Source organism: Dipodomys merriami, unplaced genomic scaffold, assembly GCF_024711535.1.
Source record: "Dipodomys merriami isolate MVZ:Mamm:240054 unplaced genomic scaffold, mDipMer1.0.p SCAF_23, whole genome shotgun sequence".
NCBI lineage: Eukaryota > Metazoa > Chordata > Mammalia > Rodentia > Heteromyidae > Dipodomys > Dipodomys merriami.
The window spans coordinates 27926064-27933871 of record NW_027203715.1 but is presented as its reverse complement, the minus strand read 5'-3'; positions in this window follow the sequence as shown (position 1 = coordinate 27933871).

Below are 7808 nucleotides of genomic sequence, written 5' to 3'. Positions count from 1 at the left end.
GCAAAAAGAAAAAAGCCGAAAGTGGCACTGTGGCTCAAGTGGTAGAAAGCTAGCCTTGAGCTGAAGAGTTGAGGACTGGGCCCAGGCCCAGAGTTCAGGCCCCACGACCGGACACCCCCCCCCCGCCAAAATAAAATAAACAGTAATGCCTGAGAACAAAGAAAGCAAATATCCCTGCTCTCAAAGATAGAGATATGGCTTCCTCTGCCTTTTTCTTCAATCTACACTTTCAGCAGGTCACATACACTCCCTTTTGGTAAAAGTGACTTTTTCAGACCACCAAATGAAAAGACAATTTTTCAGAATCACTCTCACAGACTCATACAGAAAAGTAACTGTTTCATCAGGAAACACTTTAACAATGTTGTCAAATATAATTAACTATGAGAAAATATTTTGAAATATAATGGAGAAAATCAACGTATAAACATGTTAGAAACAATCACAAGAAAAAAAACCACTTGAGTCCTTATCTTGGGGTTTATTTTGCCTAATATTAACTTATCTGATCGTTTCTGCTTGTCTCAGACATATCCTAGTTATGGCAAATAAGGGAAACCATGGGACCTATGTTTCTTTGGGCCTGGCTTACTTCACTTCATATAATTGTTTCCAAGTCTTTCCATTTCCTAACAAATGGGTAATGCCATTTTTTCTGATGGAGGCATAGAATTCCATTGTGTATATATACCACATTTTCTTGATCCATTCATCTACTGAGGGGCATCTGTGTTGGTTCCATATCTTAGCTATGGTAAATAATGTTGCAATAAACATAGTTGTGCTGGTAGCTTTAGTATGATCTTGTTTGTGATCGTTTGGGTAAATGCCCAAAAGTGGGAGTGCTGGGTCATAGGGGAGCTCTATGTGGAGTCTTTTTTTTGGGGGGGGGGTCCGGTCATGGGGCCTGAACTCTGGACCTGGCACTGTCCCTCAGCTCTTCAGCTCAAGGCTAGCATTCTACAACTTGAGCCCCAGCGCCACTTCTGGCTTTTTTCTTTTTGCTTATGGGGTGCTGAGGAATAGAACCCAGGGCCTCATGCATGCAAGGAAAGTGCTCTACCAGTGAGCCACCTATCTGGAGTTTTTTGAGGAACCTCCATACTGCTTTCCAAAGTTCTATTTTTTTGGGGGGGTGGGTCCGGTAGTAGGGCCTGAACTCTGGACCTGGGCGCTGTCCCTCAGCTCTTCAGCTCAAGGCTAGCGCTCTACCACTTGAGCCACAGCGCCACTTCCGGCTTTTTTCTTTTTGCTTATGTGGTGCTGAGGAATCGAACCCAGGGCCTCAGGCATGCAAGGCAAGCTCTCTACCTCTGAGCCAACTTCCCAGCCCCTTTCCAAAGTTCTTGAACAAGTTTACACTCCCACCACCAACGGAGTAAGGTTTCTTTCTGTCCACATTCCCTCCAGCATCTGTTATTATTAGAGTTCTTGATTATAGCCATTCTAACTGGGGTGAGGTGCTATCTCAGTGTTGTTTTGATTTGCATTTCTTTTATGGCTAGGGAGCTTGAGCATTTCTCCATGTTTCTATTGGCCATTCTTCTTTCCTCTTCAGAGAAGTTTCTCTTTAAATCTGTAGCCCACTTATTTATTGGGCAGTTGTTTCTTTGAGGATTTGTTGTTGGGGGATTTAATTTTTTGAGTTCCATATATATTTTAGATATGAGACCCTTGTCTGTTTTATGGCTAGTGAAGATCTTCTCATCATCCATGGGCTTTCTATTGATCTTGCTAGCTATGTCCTTTGCCAAGCAGAAGCTCTGCAATTAAGCGACATAGACTGTCTAGTTGGTTAAAAAGCAAGATCCTTCTATCTGCTGCCTTCACAAGTCACACCTGGCCCATAAAACAAACACATTTTGATAGTGAAAGGCTGGAACAAAACCTACCAAGCAAATGCCCCCGTAAACAGGTGAGAGTTGCAATCCTAATATCAGATAAAATAGATTTCAAATTCAAATTAGTGAGAAGAGATAAAAAAGGTCGCTACATACTAATTAAAGGATCTCCCCTTCAGGAGGATATTACAATTCAAAATATATATTTACCAAACAACGGAGTACCCAAATTTATCCAAGAAACAATACTTTTCTTCAGATCTCACATAGATCCAAACACATTAATTATTGGGGAATTTAACACACCACTACCCCCACTAGATAGATCAAATTCTTTATTGTGATTAAGTGGTTACATAATTTCCCAAATTTCACAGTATTGTGGGATAGTGATGCCTAGTTAAAATTACAAACACAATCTAACTTTCATGGGCCAAACTGTCTATCGTGCTCTATAACATTTATGTGTTCTATGAGCTTTGACAATACAGTTATTTCTTCCACATTGGGTGATATGTACATTTTTTTTCATTTTGCATAGCATCAGCTGATCCCTCTTTTCCATAGTTCGCTCACTCCCATTGCTGCCATTGTGTTGCTTAGTTCATTTTGATCAATGTCCAGTGCAGCTGATGGGTCCCAGTGTTGTATGTTTTTCCCTGATTCCATCTAGTTCTGTGTCCTTCTGGTTTCCCTCTGGTGTGCACATATATACCATATATGTGATCAGCAGCATGGGATTATTTAGTAGTGATTCAACCAGGTGAATGGAAGTTATTTGTTTCTTAAGTCTTATTAACTTTGTCATATCAACTTAGGTTTTGGATTTAACATCTACTTTTCAGCGAGACCATGTGCCGTTTGTCTCTTTGTTCTTGGCTTACCTCACTCAACATGATTTCTTCTAGTTCCATCCATTTCCTTGCAAATGCCATTATATTGCCCTTTCTAATGGCTGCATAATATTCCATAGTGTATACATACCATAATTTTTGGATCCATTCATCTGTGGTGGGATATCTGGGTTGTTTCCATATCCTGCCTATTGTGAACAGTGCTGCAATAAAATGGAGGTACATTTGTCCTTGTATACTGGTTCCTGTTGTTCAGGATAGATGCCTATAAGTGGTATGGCTGGGTCATAGGGGAGGTCACTATTTAGTTTTCTGAGGATCCACCAGACTGATTTCTAAAGTGGTTGGATAAGTATACATTCCCATCAGCAGTGTAATAGGGTTCCTCTTTCTCTGCATCCTCTCCAGCATTTGTCATTGGCTGACTTTAGGATGTGGGCCTTTCTGACTGGTGTAAGGTGGAATCTCAGGGTTGTCTTTATTTGCATATCATTTACAATCAGGGATGGTGAACATTTCCTCATTTTTTTCTTTAAGAAACTAATCCCCCCAAACCTAACAAACCAATTACTAAATAGGCAAGGGAACTAAAGAGAAACTTCTCAGAAGAAGAGACAAAAATGGCAAAGAAACACATGACGAAATGTTCAACATCCCTGTTTGTAAAGGAAATATAAAATTATTGACTAATTTTTTTGCAATACTGGAATTTGAACATAGGGTACTCAATAGGCTTACATGCTGAGCTGCTACTGCCACTTGAGCCATGCATCTATTTCTGCATTTTGCTTGTAGATTTGGCAAGTGAGTCCATGAAGTTTTCTATTTGAGCTGGCCTCAATCTTCAATCCTCTGGAACTCACGCTGATGTATAACTACAAATTCAGAGGTGAGCTTCAGGCACATGGCTAATAGTTCATGAAGTGTTCATGGCATGATTTTTATGCATAAAATTGTTGGTATGCACTCATGATTTTAAATCAATTCTATAAGTAACAATAAAATTATCATAAAAGAAACATCTCTTTATGACTCTTTATGAAAAAATGACTGCATTTTCATTTAATGTATCTTCTTTGGATGGGTCAATTTCTATGTACACATTGTGGTGAAAGACATCTAATGCAATTTATAATTGCATTGTGTAATACCCTTAGAACTATGCACTTATAGTCAATGCTGATTTGCCAATGACTTTTCCTAGCTCACCATTTCATCCTGAATCATAGGAGAAAATAAAGTATGGAAATATCAGAAACCTCAGATCTATGCATTTCTTATGTCATACATACTTCAGGAAATTAAAAGTTAAACACAATGCTGAATAGAACAATATAATAGATATTTGTCAAAAATTAAGTAATCATATGAGATTGTAATTCAAATATGCTTACATTTGTGGTAGTTCTAAATTTTATATCTCAAAAAGAATCAGGAACTTCCTTTCACTAAACCATAAAAGATACCTCTCAGTTATTTCTTGTATCTACCACTTTTGATTGATACATATGTAGAAAAGGGAGAGGAAATTGCTACATTAAAACTTATTGATAACTTTGGAGCTTGATTGAAGGATCAAGAATAACAAGCAATGATTCCAGAATACCCAGTGGCCCTTAAAAATATTCTGGCTGCTACAAGTATCAATTTCATACCAGAAATCTAACTGCTTAAAGAAAATGATGAATATTTGAAAGCTCATTCTATATACCTGGCCTCAAGAGTGATAATTTCAGATCAATGCTATAGTGATTTGAAGACTGAAGATTCAGAAAGTTGTCATTCTAGATATCAGGTTTTTAAAAAATTTCATTTATAACAATTTTTACATCAAAAATCACTTAAGACTGTTGACTCCAATAATATACTGCCTTATCTTAGAAAAAATATGGTATGAAAAGTCATAATAAACCTGCAGGATTCATAGAGGAAACATATACTTCAACTGCTGACAAATATATTTCCACACTGTATCATATAGTGTACTTTAAGACTTTTTCCCTATTTCATTATTTTTATAAAAGTGATGTATAAAGGGATTACAGTTACGTAAGTCAGCTAACCTGTACAGTTCTTTCTGGGCAACATCATCGTTCCATGCTCTCTCTCAGTTTTTCCCTCCTGTCTACACTCGCAAGTTGTATAGTTCATTCTCAAGATAGTGTCTCACGAGTAGCATTGCTGCATCTGTTCATCATTTATCCCTCCATTTTTGTACATCCCTTCACCTCCCCCCAAAGACATAAATGAGCAAACAAAACAAAAAAGATCAAACAAAAACCACTAAAGACAACAGAAAACAACATTATTAGAAAACCAATATGATAGAAAAAGAGGGCACATGGTAAAGTTTTTCCAAAAGGCCACACTTTAGACAATGTGTCATCTTGTCTTTCACCCTATATTAAATATGACTGTAAATATGACAACAATTTTTAGATTATTCCAGATGTCTGGTATTAAAGAGATGTTTACCACAACTGGTTGGAATTCTAGCAAGAATTATAGCTAAATTTGTTGTTGATTTATCTACATTTAGTTAAGTACATTGATTTTTTATGTTGAACACTTAGTCAATATATAAATTATATTTCATCACAATTGGTACATCTGTGGGTATAATCTTTGTTTCTGAGAATTATAAAATACTATGCATATATATATTTTAAGCATTTGGAGAAATCATACAGAACTACTTTACAATGTATTTTGTGTGTGTGTATGTGTGTGTGTGTGTATGTGTGTGTGTGAGTGTGTGTGTGTATGTGTGTGTGTGTGAGTGCTGGCATCGATTCTTGTGCCTTTCTTGTGACAGTACCTAAGATGGAATATGATATTATTTTGGACTATGAAGTATTAATAATTTATTAAGATGTCATAGCTTGGCAGAATTCTTGTAATGATTTTACCATCAATGATGACCTAGCAAAATGCTGACTGACTCAGAAATAAAATAATAACCTAACTTTCAAAAAGTCACAAAAATAGACAGTCAAAGGGAGCATTTAGCTGGTAGAACTTCTCATCAAGTATCACGTAATGTACAGAGAGACTGAGACCAGGCCTGCAGAAATCTTATCATCTCTTTATTAACATGCCTGTAGTTTGAGGATAAAAATTAAGATGAAAAGATATTGAGACAAGAATATGAAATATGTGCTCTCTCTGTATAACAGATGCTGGAGGGGATGTGGACAGAAGGGAACCCTACTGCATTGTTGGTGGGAGTGTAAACTTGTTCAACCACTTTGTAAAGTAGTATGGAGGTTCCTCAAAAGACTCGACAAAGAGCTACACTATGACCCAGCACTCCCACTTTTGGTCATTTACCCAAATGATCACAAACAAGGCCATACTAAAGCTACCATCACAACTGTGTTTATTGCAGCATTATTTACCATAGCTAATATATGGAACCAACCCAGATGCCCCTCAGTAGATGAATGGATCAAGAAAATGTGGTATATATACACAATGGAATTCTATGCCTCCATCAGAAAGAATGGCATTCCCCGATTTGTTGGGAAATGGAAAGATTTGGAAACAATTATATGAAGTGAAGTAAGCCAGGCCCAAAGAAACATAGGTCCCATGGTTTCCCTTATTTACAATAGCTAGCATATGTCTGAGATAAGGAGAAACGGTCAGATAAGTTGATGTTAGGTGAAATGAACCCAAGATATGTATGCGAATGATTTTTCTTTCTTGCAATTGTTTCTGACATATTTATAAGATGATTTCTTTTTGGCTTTGTTTGCCCCTCCCCAACGGTATAACCCCTGTTTTCACTGTATTTGATGTTGGTATAATTTGTGGAGGGGAAGGGAAAAAACAAATTGTTTAAATAGGGATACAGGTGGACTCATTGCAACAATGAGATGTACAAGACTTTATGTCAAAAATGAAATTTACAACTTTGGCACGGGGATGGAGGTTGAGGTTGGAGGTGGGAAGGGATGGAAAGGGGAAACAAATGAGGAGGCAACAATGTTTGATAACAAATGTGCTCATTACCTTGCTCATGTAATTATAACCCCTTTGTATGGTATTTTCACAATAAAAATATTTTAAGAAAAGAATATGAAATATGTTCTACCATAACAGAGTATTACCATTGGAATTAAATGCCCTGTAGAGGTTCCAAATCAAAATGAGAAAGCTTTATAGAAAGATTCTGCCTAGTTGTGTCTTATTTCCGTACTGCAGCCATTTCTTCAAGGTTGTAGATCGATTATGTGACTTAAGCAGCAGCACAGGCAGCTTAAAGATTGCCTATCATCGATCATTGTTAAGTTTTCTTATCATAAATATTGTTGGTAAAGACTATGAGAGAGTCACTACAGAAAAACTGACACATGGCAATTTTAGAGAGATGTGAGTTATGCTAGAAGAAATTCTGAGGGAAATTTTATTATCAGGAGACATCAAAATATGTATTCGAGGATTATAATAAAAAATACAGAAGAGGGGCATCAGTATTTTAATGAATATGCAAAAATAGTAAAACTAGTTGTCAACATTCAGGAGACTGAAATTAGACTGATATACCTTATCTAATAGAAAAACAACTCCAAACAAAAAAGAAGAATAGAAAGCCTTTAACCTTAAAACAATATGAGGAAAATATGTTTGGTAAAAACACTGAAACATTTAGGCTTAGCCAATTATATTCTTAGTAGGACTACAATAGTCCACCAAGTAAAAATGAGATTGAATTTATGGGATTCCATCAATGTTTTGAAAGTTTCTACCCATCAAAAGAAACAATTGCCAGAATTAATAAATAACTTACAGAATGAGAGCAAATCTTTTTCAAATTTAAATGGATAAGAATACTGTAATGAATATACAAGCAGGTCAAAAATTAAACTACAAAGGAACAAATAATCTTATTAAAATTAGCATGTAAATTGAACAAATTTGTTTATTGTTTTTAGAATAACAAAATAAATTGGTAATAAGTATATGAAAAAATGTTCAATGCCTTTAGATCTAAAGGGAATTCAAAGGAAAGATAATCTAATATTCTGTTTCAATTAGAATATGCTGCCAATCAGAATGGCAATCATCAAGAATCCAAACAACAAACATTGATGAAACTGTAAACTCCTAC